The sequence below is a fragment of the Callithrix jacchus genome, chromosome 4 (assembly GCF_049354715.1).
Source record: "Callithrix jacchus isolate 240 chromosome 4, calJac240_pri, whole genome shotgun sequence".
Lineage (NCBI taxonomy): Eukaryota > Metazoa > Chordata > Mammalia > Primates > Cebidae > Callithrix > Callithrix jacchus.
In genome coordinates, this window is record NC_133505.1 from 7198466 (window position 1) to 7212258 (window position 13793).

General features: G+C 35.2%; 1 protein-coding gene across 9 annotated transcripts in view; it reads left to right on the forward strand.

Moving 5' to 3' along the window:
• LOC128931694 (uncharacterized) overlaps positions 1-13793 on the forward strand; it is an 818901-nt gene that overhangs the window by 606266 nt on the left and 198842 nt on the right. For all 9 annotated transcript variants that reach the window (XR_013533632.1, XR_008480428.2, XM_078368202.1 and 6 more), the window contains one exon: positions 12215-12295. The gene's annotated coding sequence lies outside the window, so the exon portion shown is untranslated. The remainder of the gene's footprint in view (positions 1-12214; positions 12296-13793) is intronic.

Here is a 13793-nt window from a genome sequence, read left to right on the forward strand (position 1 = left end):
GCTAAGATAGGTTCATCTTGCAGATAAGGTTATCTTATTATGGATAGGTTCATCTTGTGAATATGGGCATCTTCTTGTAGATAAGATAGGTTCTTCTTGTGAATATTATGTTCACCTTGTGGAAAATAACTTTGAAATTCACAGTGAAAATAACTTGTATTAATATAAATCATCCACCCGTTAGGTATTGACATTAGGACTTGAACCTAGGTGTTCTGATTAAGCCTCTGCTCTTTGTGTTGTATTCTGACAATTTTTTAAATTGGCACCTTTTAATCCCCCTCAAATACTGCAAATGACCATTGTCTTCTCCTCTTGTTTTTCTGTCTGACTTTCCCATCCCATATAGTCACATTTGAGTTCATGTCATGTGTTAATGATAGATTTCAGAACTCGAGTTATGAAGTTGGCTCCATCTGATTATACATTTTGGTATGCTGCTGTCTGAAGAATCTTGTTTTAGGATTCAATGTCTTTCATCATCAAAACAAGATAGTCTGAGATACATTTGGTATCTTCTTGTTCCATAGGCTGTGCCATAACAAGAAATATTTGGGACTAGTGTTTGGTACCAGTTTCCAGCAGGGAATGGAAAGATGGAGACAGACAGCTGGAGTGAAACTAGAAGGTAGTTCTCAGATACACTCCTCTGAGTCTCCAGATCTTCAGAAGAATGCCCTCACCTCAGCATTCCATTCACCCTGGAAACTCTCCGTCCTCCCTTAACCAAGGAACTTTCTTATCCGTTGTTTCATACAGCAAGCTTCCAGTGAGATTTATTTTTAATAGAAAGGTCTCTAGCTGAAGAAAATTTTGTAAGCCGTGAGAGGAGGGTTGAGGAGTGGGGCCAAGTGGTCATGAAAGAATTCCTGGCCTCTTCTGGGCTGGGCTTGTGCTTTCCACTCACCAACCCATATCCTAGTACTAGATCCCTTCCTGTTTCTTCACTTCTACCCTTAATTTCAAGGGAGGTGAGAAAATAAGACAAATATTTACCTGAGATGAGGGCTTTTAATCCAGAGGCATATAACTAGTTTTTTTGTTGTTGTTGTTTGTTTGTTTGTTTGTTTGAGTCAGAGTTTCACTCTTGTTACCCAGGCTGGAGTGCAATGGCACGATCTCGGCTCACCGCAACCTCCGCCTCCTGGGTTCAGGCAATTCTCCTGCCTCAGCCTCCTGAGTAGCTGGGACTACAGGCACGCACCACCATGCCCAGCTAATTTTTTGTATTTTTAGTAGAGACGGGGGTTCACCATGTTGACCAGGATGGTCTCGATCTCTTGACCTCGTGATCCACCGATCTCAGCCTCCCAAAGTGCTGGGATTACAGGCTTGAGCCACCGCCCCCGGCCCTATAACTAGTTTTAAGAGTCATCAGGTACTAAACTCATTTTGAATCTGAGAATTTCATAATTATCTAAATTAGATCATGAGAGTGGTGGTTCTGCCCTTTTAAAGTACACCCTTGCTTTGAAACCATTATGAATAACTTCTAAAAGCATAATTTTCAAGCATCCAAGTATGCGATGGAAAAACCCCATAATCTGTCATTGTTTTTCAATGATATCACTGCTCTATATACTAATGGAGCTAATTACCACACAGTTGTTGTGGGAGACCTCTGGTCTATCAACATCCTGAGTAAAGAGTATGTGGGATTTAGCTGCTTTTTTTTTTTTTTTTTTAAATAATAGCAAGGGTCACAGGGTAAGGTGTGAAATCATTATGGTAGCTCTGGGGCTTTGTGAGGGTTGCAGGCCATTCCTTTTACTCCTCATCCGGTATGTCGTGTTTGTGGGCATCATCTGAAAGCTCATTTCATTCACAAGTGTTGCAAGACATTCTGATTTAACCATATTAGAATTGCCCGTCCTCCCTTTACATCCTCAATTCTTTCTAGTTCCTGTTTGTAAGCTTCACATGCTTCATTTGGTATTGATGAGACTTATTTCTGTTACAAGGTTTTCTACCCTCTTTCCCAAAGCTGCTTTGATGCCAAATGTATGTTAGGAAGGAATACGAATCCCAGTGAATAGTTAATTTTTTTTTCTAATGACATTACTTTCATGGATACACACTGGCAAAGATATTTAGAATTTTATGCTTTCTTTTTTATAAAACTACATACTGTCTTTCTTAACTCATTTTCCCTGTGAACATACATATATGCTGCCAGAAATTATATATAAACGACTTGCTTATTGAAGTAGTTACTGCAATTTTCATGCTTTCAGTGTGAAGGCGTTTTAGATTTGGTGTATTTAAGGGTACAAAAACGATGAGAATGCTCTCCCTCTACATCCCCACTCCCAGTTGCTGCCTCAGAATTTGAAAACCACCTTCCTTCTTATATAAAAGGACAAAGAGGCTGGGTCAGCTGCCTGGGCCTTGTGCTTAAATTGAAGTGTGATAATTCATGTCTTTTTTTCATCTTCTTCTTCTTGAAGATAGCTGCTATTTTCACCATGGAGAGGAAAAAGAAGTTTTACTGTACATTTCTATAATGGAGCTAAAAGAGTTCAGCAGCCTCTCTGAATTGAAAGGTCTAATTAGATTCCACTTTAATGTAAGATCTTGGCTTCAAGGTACTTAACTAAAAAAGAGAGGGCTTTATAAGAGGAAGCTATAAAATGTTTAAACATAAGCATCTTAAGCATATAACTAGGAAATCAAATACAATGCGCCATATAAAGTGGGGATTATCTAACCCATTCCAAAAACAATCTTTTGTGATGGCTTCCAGTCAACGTGTATTCTCCTCTCATAAAGGAAGTGGTGAAAAAGGAAGGTGAACTCTGAGAGAAAAGATTCTAGATAGATCTCCACATTTAAAATACAAGGTAGATGTTCTAATATCATTAATTATGCAAAGAGATCATGACTTGTTACCTCTGCTTCCTCTGAAGGTCAGTATTCACACATTTTATTATAGATGAAATATATGGAAGGTCATTTTTATTTTTGTTTTCTAATTTTTCCAGACTGGCACAATAGAAATTCATAAAGAATTTACCAGTGTTAAGCCATAGTAGGCAGTGTTTCATTATTATTCAGTTATCCATATGGAATATTGAGATGAATGTTCCTGAAACGTATCTGCATACTGAGCTTCACAACTTGAATTATTCAATGATTCTGTGATTATATGCCCTGAACTCCTAATTCTTTAAGACCTTTTGTGCATTGGGACTTCGCAGAGGCAGGAGAAACCTGTAACTCCTCCATTTATCTCAGCCATTTAGTTAAAACAGCTGCCTGTCAATGACAGGTTAAGCTCAAGGGAAAAAGAAATTTCTTAGACATGAGCTCCAGAATCTGGAATTCTCTTCCACCCCAGGATTACTTTTGTAATTGAAAAACCTTTAAGAGCCCTTGAACTCAGCCATTTTATAAACTTGCCTGTATTATTCTTTGGCTTTCTCCCATTTAAAAACATCTCGTGATTTTTACTGTGATTTTAATAGCAACGAGTTTTTTGTTTTTGTATTTTTTTTGAGAAAACACAGTTTCTGGCCTCTGTTCTGTGTTATGCAAAATTAATGATTAATTTTTTTCAAATAGGTAGAGCCTTAAAGGATGCTTTTAAATAAATGCAATGATGTAGAGATTCCATTTTGGTGGTGCCTGTAACTTTTTTCCCTAAAGTAATACATTTGTTCAAGAATTTCAAGATGCTTTTCTAGCATTCAGGAAATTGAGTGACTGCTATGTGCCCAACACTCTAGAAAGAATGAAATTTAATACCAAAGATAAATTGATACATTGATGCATTGTAAAGTGGCTGATGAGTTGAGACAGGCTAGTTTGATGTTTTCAGGAAAGCAAGTAAACTGAGCCATGGCACTGGGCCTCACAATTCTTTTTTGGCCAAGATAACAGTATGTACACAGTTCCTGTGTACTCAGCTGCAAGTTTTCACTGTTGTTAAAATTACTGTGGTACATGTGTCCCAGCTGATGAACTAATGTTGGTATATTTTTATAACTAAAGTCCATACTTCATTCAGTTGTCACTATTTTTTCTCTCATTTTTTTTTCCATTCCAGGATCTTGTCCAAGGTACCACATTGCATTTAGTCATCATGTTTCCTTTGGTTCCTCTTTTAAAGTAAGGATTGTTCACACCTACCTTGTTTTTGAAGACTTAACAGTTTACTGAATGAATCGAGAAAAGCTACAGGCACCCACAAAATGGAACCTCTTCATTGCATTTATTTCAAAGCTTCCTTTAAGTCCCTCCTTATTTGAAAAATTTAATCTCCAATGTCAAGTAAAATATCTCTCATGATTTTTTTCTGACGTTTTCTTCTCATGCTTAATGGGTTGTGGTTACGGGTTTGAGGCAGGAAGTTCACAGGGGAAATCTACTCCTCTATCGTATCATCAGTGGTACATGTTATCAACGTGATTTGTCAGTGTTAATTTTGACCGCTTGGGTGAAGGAGCATCTGCCATGTTTACGCACTGTAATGTTTCTTGTTCCCCTTCTTCAGTACTGTACTTCTTGGAAGGAAGTCATTATATGCAGTGCATACTAAGAGGTAGAGAGGTTTGTGTGAACACTTTGAGGGATGAACATTTACAAAAATTCTTTGGCATTTCTCTGTAAGGGAGGTTTTATGTGTATGTTCATCGATAGCATTGTGTGCATCTCCGTTGATAGAATACGTTTCTATCACTGACTTATAATAGTATGGACTCATGGACATTTACTGTAAACTGTGGGTTATAATCCAATACCGTATTATTTTATTGCTCAAATTGTTCCAGCTTTGACCATTGAGAGAGATTTCCTGTGTCGCTTTGACACATACCCATCATTGCGTTTTCCGAGCACTTCCTTAATTTCTGGGACCACATAAAGCTTCAGGATTATCTTGTTTAGTCTCTGTCCCAGCCCTTGCATTATCAATTTCTTCAAGGAGGTCTGGTTCCTTTTACTGATTCACTCTCTGAATTGTTGTTACTGGGTTATTACAGTGTCCACCACATAGTATTATATGAAATCGTTTTACTGCCCTAAACGTCCTTCGTGTTTCGCATGTTTACCCAGACGCTTTCCCAAACCTCGGTAATCTCTGACCTGTTTTACATTTTCCTAGATTTGCCTTGGAACCCTGAGGTATGTTGCCTTCTGACTTTATTCACTTAGCAATACTCATTTAAGAGTCACCCAGGACTTTACATGGCTCAATAGCTCATTTGTTTATTTTTTATTGTTAAGCAGTATGGGTGTAAGCAGGATGGATGTACGGATGTAGCACGTTTTGTTTAGCCACTCACTCACTGAAGCACATCTTGGATGCTTCTAGTTTTTGACAATGATAAATAAAGTTAAAAAAATATTCACATGCAGAGTTTTTGTTTTTGTGGATGTAAGTTCTCAAATCTTTTTAAACTATCTAGAAGAATTACTGCTAGATTAAATGTTAAGACTATGGTTAGCTTTGTAAGAAATTGAAAGTGTTTTCCAAAATTGCATCATAGGAGTTCCTATTGTTCTTCATTTTTGCCAGCGATTGGTATTTTCATGTCCCCATACGCTAACCCCTTATAGCCATTCCACTAGGTTCCCTAATGACGAATGGTGTTGAGCACCTTTTCATATGTTATTTGCTGTGTGTATTCCTCCTATTTTGAAGTATCTATTATAACCATTTACTTACTTTTTAAATTTAGTCTTTGTTTCCATGTTATTGAGTTTCAGAGTTGTGTATATTCCAGACATAAATCCTTTATTCGCTATGTGATTTGCAAAGATACTGCCGCAGCCTGTGGTCTGTGTTTTCATTCTTTTGGTAGTGAGTTTCACAGGGCAACTGTTTTTAATTTTAATGAAGTCTATTTGAATCATTTCTATTTCATGGATCATGTTTTTGGTGTTGTATTTAAAAATTCATCACCAAACCTAAGACCACACAGCTTTTTTGTCTAGAATTTTTATATTTTGAATTTTATAGTTGTGCCTTTGATCCACTTTTATTTAATTTTTATGAAATTTTGAGCTCCGTGTTTGAGTTATTTGTGTGTGTCTGGACATCCAGGTGTTCCAGCATCACATGGTGAACAGATTATCATTATTTTATTGTATTGCCCTTGAACCCTTATCAAAATCACTTGGCTGTATTTGTGTGAGTCTGTATCTGAGCTCTATAACCAGTTCATCTACATATCTGGTGGGGTTTTTTTTTTTTTGCCAATATCACACTATGTTGATCTGATAAATTTATAGTAAGTAATATAAACTCTGTTCTTTTTTAGAAGAACAAAGGACCTAGGAGAAACTATTAGAGGCCTTTTGCTTTTTCATATACATTTTACAATCAGTTTGTTGACATCTGTAAAAATACTTAGGACTTTGTTTGAGACTGTTGAGTCTATAGACCAAATTAGGGAAAATTAACATCTTAAAATGATTGCATCTTCTAATCCGTGAATATGGAACATCTTTTCATTTATTTAGATATTTGATTTCTTTTAAAAGTGTTTTCTGCGTATAGATTCTATACATGTATAGAATTAGATTATTTTACATTTCTATAACTCTCATTTTTAGTGCTATTTCAAATAGTTTTTAAAAAATATTACATTCCGGTGGCTCATTATTGGTATATAAGAAAGAAAGCAATTGAATTTGAAAGTTTACCTTTCATCCTGCAACCTTCCTATACTTGCTTATTAGTCTCAGAGATGTCTTTTTCAATTGATTCTGTAGGGTTATTACAGAGACTATCATCTCATCAGCAGGAGATGCTTGTATTTCTTCTTTTTGCATTACTGGCACAACCTATGGATTTTATTTTAAATTGGAATAAGCATAATAAGAGAGAACAGCTTTCCTTCTTCCTGATGTTAATGAGAAAGTATTCAACCTTTCATAAATACGCTATTGGCTGTAGATTTTTAGTACATCCTCTTCATTAGGTTAAGAACATTCCCTTTTGCTACTAGTTTTTCCACACATTTTATTATGAGTTGGTGTTTCATTTTGTTGAATGCTCTTTATTGATATAATCACATTGTTTTTCTCATTTAGTCTGTCATCTAACCAATTACATTGATTAATTTTTGAATGCTAACCCAGCTTGCGTTCCTGTAGTAAATTCCACTTGGTTATGATGCATTGTTCTGTTTATATATTAACGAATTAGAGTAGCTCATATTTTGTTGGAAATGTTTATATTCATTAAAATTTAGTCTGTGATTTTATTTTCTTGTTGTGTCTTTATTTGTTTTTGGTATTAGGGTAACACTGTCCTCATAAAATAAGCTAAGAGGTTCTCCTGCCTCTTTTTTTTTGAGAAAAACAGTGTAGAATTAGTTTATTTCTTATGTAAAAGTTTGGTAAAATTTACCAATCATCTGTTTCCTTTTGTGTTTTTGGAAGATTTTTAGCTACTAGGTCACCTTCTTTAATAGACATAAAGCTATTCAGGTTGTCTTTTCTTTTTAAGTAGATTTTGGTAGTTTATGCTGTCACATAATCAATTTATTCCATCTAAATTATCATATTTTTGGATGTAAATTTTTATTGTTTTCTCTTTTAAATTTTCAGGATATCAGTAGTATGTATCCCTCTGATTCATTCCTAATGTGGTAGAGCATTCCTTTTTTTTTTTTTCCTTATCCTTGACTAGCCTGGCTAGAAATTTTTCATTCTATTTTATCTTTTTGAAGAAACAGAATTTGAGTTCACTGATTTTTCTACTTATTTTTCTCTTTTCAATTTTATTGACTTTGGCTTTAAATTTTATTATTTTTTTCTTCAGCTTTCTTTAGGTTTGACCTGCTCTTTTTTATCTAGTTTCCTAAAATGGAAGCTGAGATTATTATTTTTAATATTGTTTCTTTGTTATATGATATATAATTATTGTAAATATACTATTAGCTGCATTTCACAAGTTTTGAGGTTATATTTTCATTTTCATTTAAATAAATTTTTTTATACTCTCTTTAGAGTTGTTCTTTATTCTTTTTTTTAGAAATGTGCTATCTAATTGCCAAATATACGGGAATATTCCAGCTGTCTTTCTCTTCTTGATTTTTAGTTTAATTCTGCTGTGGCTTGAGAACGTATTCTGTATGGTTTCTATTTTCTAAAAATTATTAATATGCATTTTGTGGGCCAGAATATTGTCTATCTTGATAAATGTTCCATGTGAGCTTAAGAAGAATGGATAATCTGCCACTGTTGAGTGGAATATTCCATAATTGTCAATTAGATCAAGTTGATTGATGTGCTATTCAGATCATCTGTATTCTTACTGATTTTCTGCCTACTTGATCTTTCAATAACTGAGAAATGAGTGTTGAAGTCTTAAAGTATAAATCTGTGCCATTCAGCTATAATTCACTCTTATTATTTAAGAGCCTTGTTGGTATTGAGGTAGGGTGTGAAATGAAAAAGGAGGATTTTATAATCTTCTTATTAAGACTCAGTCTTTTAATGGGCCTGTGTTTCAGAAGTAAAGCCTTCAGAAGTGTTTCTGTTCCTCTTCCAAGACCATAGCTTTTATCCTCCATTCTCTGACTCACTTACCTGGCTGCAGCATTCCCAGTCTATTTACTTGAAGTCTTGTTCCAAACTAGAATGTCCTTCCTTGAACTAAGATAAGGTTTTACATTTGCCATCTGCTGAATCCCTTACCTCTATAAACTAGGCTCTTCTTAGGGGGTAGCATCTGTGTGGATTTTAGGATTACTGCTCTTTCCTGCCCCAACCTACACTAGAAGGAGTTCTTTCTGAGATCCCCACCAAAAGGTCTTGAGGGGTTTCTGTAATAAAAGTTCACTTAAGTGTGGGACCTCCCCAAGACTGCTATTCCCAAGAATTTTTCACTATCATACTAGTCTGAACTTGACCTCTATCAATTCATCAAAATAGCAAGTTAAGCATTCCTATAAGCCAGGGATTGCAGTGGCTTCTGTTCCAGACAGGCAAGCTGTAGGAGCTGTATCTCTCTGGATGCATCTGTCTCTTTAGATTTCGGGGTGGTAGTGTGTTCTGTAACTACAGTTATCAGATTTATTGAAGAACCATTATTGATTTTTTGTTAGTTTAGCTTTCTTTCTTGTTGCAAAGTTGAGGGTGACAACTTGCAAGCTGTTTATATGTTTAACTTAAACTAAAAGCCCTGGTCCATGCTTGTAATCAGCTACATGGTCCAGGACTTATTATTTCACCTCTGAGCATCAGTTTCGCCCTTTCTCTTAAAAAATAATAGGGAATTTTGTGGACTCTAAATTTCTACAAGCAAACAAAATTGGATGCCAAACTATAAATGGACATGGAAACCTAAAGATAGGCCTTTGAAGCCTGTCAGCAACACAGATATTTTATAGTCCCTGATAGTGTATAGAGATTTATCTTAACATGAGTAAGCTACTGTATTAAAATATCACCAGCTCCTGAGCATTGTTTGTGCTAATCAAATAATCTATTATCAAATTTAGAATCTAAAGTAGAGTTTAATAGCTTGTTCTAATAATCAAAATTTACAATCACCCAAGAATTCACTCTTTTTTTTTTTTTTTTTTTTTTGAGGTGGAGTTTCGCTCTTGTTACCCAGGCTGGAGTGCAATGGCACAATCTCGGCTCACCGCAACCTCCGCCTCCTGGGTTCAGGCAATTCTCCTGCCTCAGCCTCCTGAGTAGCTGGGATTACAGGCACACGCCACCATGCCCAGCTAATTTTTTGTATTTTTAGTAGAGACGGGGTTTCACCATGTTGACCAGGATGGTCTCGATCTCTTGACCTCGGGATCCACCTGCCTTGGCCTCCCAAAGTGCTGGGATTACAGGCGTGAGCCACGGCGCCCGGCCGAATTCACTCTTTCAGCATTACCTTTGCACTCCCAACCAGTGCGATACATTCAGAAGGTCATGCTACCTTTGCAATAAAATGAATAAGATTACTAAAGAAAAAAAAAATGAACAGACAAAAAAGCCAAATTAGTTTTTCCTTGATTATTTATATGACAGAAGGGTTCAGTGACTTGACATGATTTTCTGATAATACTCATTTTCACAGATGCCTAAAATTATGTATAACATATTAGAAAAACAAAAAGAGGCCGGGCGCGGTGGCTCAAGCCTGTAATCCCAGCACTTTGGGAGGCCGAGGTGGGTGGATCACAAGGTCAAGAGAGCGAGACCATCCTGGTCAATATGGTGAAACCCCATCTCTACTAAAAGTACAAAAAATTAGCTGGGCATGGTGGCGCGTGCCTGTAATCCAAGCTACTCGGGAGGCTGAGGCAGGAGAATTGCCTGAACCCAGGAGGCGGAGGTTGCGGTGAGCCGAGATCGCGCCATTGCATTCCAGCCTGGGTAACAGCAGCGAAACTCCGTCTCAAAAAAAAAAAAAAAAAAAAAGAAAAACAAAAAGAAACCATACGAAACAATAAAACTTAGAAACAAAATAAAATATGTTGGTCTACATGATTGCCAGGCTTTTGGAATGATTCATTTAATGTTATTTCATCAAAATCTTAAGCACAAGGATTAGAAAAGTTGGAATTAGTTATGGCAAGGTATAGTTACATTTTTAAGCTGGCTATATCCAAAAAATAAGTACCTCTCTACCACATCCTCACACTCAAATAGATTTTGGAGTAACCTGTGTTAAGTCTTTGGGACCAAATCATTTAGTGCTGCTTAGTGGTCTCTTAAAACTAAATAAGGCTCTAACAAAAGTTACCATTAGAGTCTCTGCTAGTTATCTACTAACAAAATGAAAGATAAAAATGACTTGATCATCTCCATAGATACATTAAAAGCATTCAACAAAGTTCAGTCTTCATTCATTATTTTAAAAATATCTCAGCAAAACAGATAATAGAAGACAATTTCTTCAACATAATAAAGTCCTTTTTGAATAGGCCACCTCTGTTCAACATAGTACTAAAAGTACCAGCAAGTTTAATCAGGCAAAAAAATAAATAAAATGCATTCTAATTGGAAAGGAAGAAGTAAAATTATCCCAATCTGTAGATGACCTGATCCTGTATGTCAAAAAACTCTAGACTCAACAACTGGAACTAATAAATGAATTCAGTGAAGCAGCAGGATACAAAATCAACATGTAAAAATCAGTTGCATTTCATCATACCAATAGTGATCTATCTGGAGAAACAAATCAAGGAAACAATCTCAGTTGCAGTAGCATAAAACAATAAATGTTTAGAAATAAATTTACCCAAGGAAATGAAAGGTCTACACGCTGAAAACTGTAAAGCATTGTTGTAAGAAATTGATGTATGAAATTTTCATACACAAATGAGAAAATATGTTTGTGGATTGGAAGAATTAATATTGTTTAAATGGATCTAGAAAAAGGAAATCAGTTTTACCAGTTTAGCACAACTGAGGCACTTCTAGTGCATTTTCAGGTTTTTTTTATGCCTGAAAATAACGAGGATCTTAGTATTGTTATAATTTATGCAAATCATATTCCCCTCTTTCACTTAGTGGTAAATTAAAGGCATCTTTTCGTGTTACTGCTTTTTCTTAAATCACTTTAGATGCCTAAAAACCCATTCAAACGTCACTCCAGTTTACTAACAAGGTAACTAGAAAAATGATTTCATACTTATGAATGAGGAGCAACACTTGAGAAGTAACCCTGGGACGTGCTCTAATTAAAAGCTTGAAAATGGTCTGGTACATTTAAAATACCATTTATTTATGGAGAGTAAATAAAAGATCCTAGGTCAGAACTAGGGTAATGCCCAAGGCAAATAATTGCTGCTACGGTGATGTTATCTGGATATGGAAATAATCTTTGAATTATTGACCTGTGCCTTAAGCAGAAAATAATTATCATTATATTCTGGATCTTGTAAAATTATAAATTTTTACGGATGGTTATTGTTGCTTTCTACAATATGTTTGTAGGGATAATCTGTTTTCTTAATGACTGATACCAGATTCTCAGGTTTCACAGACTAGTGTTTATGTATGTGAACTTCCACCTAAACTGTAGAATCCTTGCTTGTTGCAGTGGACATTGTGAGACCAAATTTTTGTCATTTCCCATAAGTTTATATGAATTGTTGCTTTTACTTAACAGACTTGTGTTACTTACATGAGGAGTGATTTCATTGTTCGTATAAGTAAATAAGTTTATACTTAAATGTATGTTGTTAAAATAAAGCATTGTTTCTATTCAAATATTACTTTGTCTCATCATTGTTTGCTCTGTGCTTTTTCACAGATTTCACTGACCAGCAACACTCCAGTGAAAGTGTTGTCAAAATTTATAAAGTCTGAGGTAAACGTGACACTAAAGTAACAGGTAAGTGAATCATAATGCATTCTTTTAAAAAATATGTTATGTATTCATAACTCAAAAATAAGTGTTTGATACTCCTAATGTCTGTTTTGTGTTTCTGGAGCACATCTCATTCCTTGCAGTGAAAGTCGTTTCCTTTGCACTTAGATAAGAAACTGTTAATAATGACTTTAAAAAATTTATCTTAGTAAGAAGAGGGCTACTGAGTGATTCAGATGACCTAGAGTGAAGTATATTTTTTTCTGGTTAATTTTTAAATAATATTGCTGAGATGGATTTATGGAAGGTTGGTATGTGTTATTTGGATATTTAAATACTGTCTCACTAGACGTGTACCTGAGGTATCATGATGATTCTAAAATATTGTGATATAATTGGTTTTTAAGGGTTAGTTGAGGTATTCTGGGTTCTTATTAAGTGCTGAATAACTGTGGCTGAGTTTGATGAACTCCCTGAAATTTTTTCAGCAAATGTTTTATATAATTCCGACACAATGCCCTTAAAACTTCAGAGATTCATCTTTGGAGATAGAATTCTATAGACTATTCCACAGCTTTTGTGAAGGCAAAGCTCTGTGTATTATGTAATGGGTTTCTGGATAACAGAGAATAAAATATTATAATAAGATAGTACTTTTCGTTTAATTCTCAAGATCAGTCTTCTTCTTTACAGAAACTTCCAAACCAAGACTAACTTGAGAAACACCATGAATCTTTTCTCACATGAACATATTCATAGACCATACGTAGAGATGCATATTAAATATTCTCTATATTTTCACGTATTCAAGATTTTCTTTCCCTCTTTCATGAAGTCAGTATGACTTGTCTGTTCCCAGCAAAACCTATGTCTAGAAAGAGCTCAAACATGGAAAGCTCTGTAAAGAGCTCAGTTGTCTGTTCTCTGAGCATTGGTCAGAACTCACCAACACCTGGTTCTAGAATCTGCAGTAATTGCTAATATACTGTATCAGATGTTACTTTGTGTTGACCTCATAGCCAGCTGCTGTGCTAGCCGGCTGGCTGCTTAGAACAGAAATAGGAAGCAGCACACAAGTATTTCCTTTGAAATTGATGACTGCAACATTGAAAAATATTGACCTTGATGTCAAAGAAAAGTAATTATCAAGTGAAAACTGTATCTATGGCTAATATTTATATTATTAGAAAATTTTCTGTAACGTCAACTTAGGTCTATAATGTAAGCTTCAAAATAGCTTGCGATTACACTGTTTTCACATGAAGCAATATAATTTTTTCATGATAATATTATAGGAATTCAGGTTGTACTTTAAAAAATTAGATTCTTTAAGGCCAGTATTTGTAAAGATAATTGATGCATCGGGCTACATTACTTTTTAGCTATTGAGATCGGGCTACATTATTTTTTTACCTAGGTAAAAATTGATAAAATTTTGGTCATATTCCTTTTGCAAGAAAAGAAGGAGAAAGATACAGAATCTCTGATTTCATATGAGGGTCTGGTCACTAGTTGATTTGTC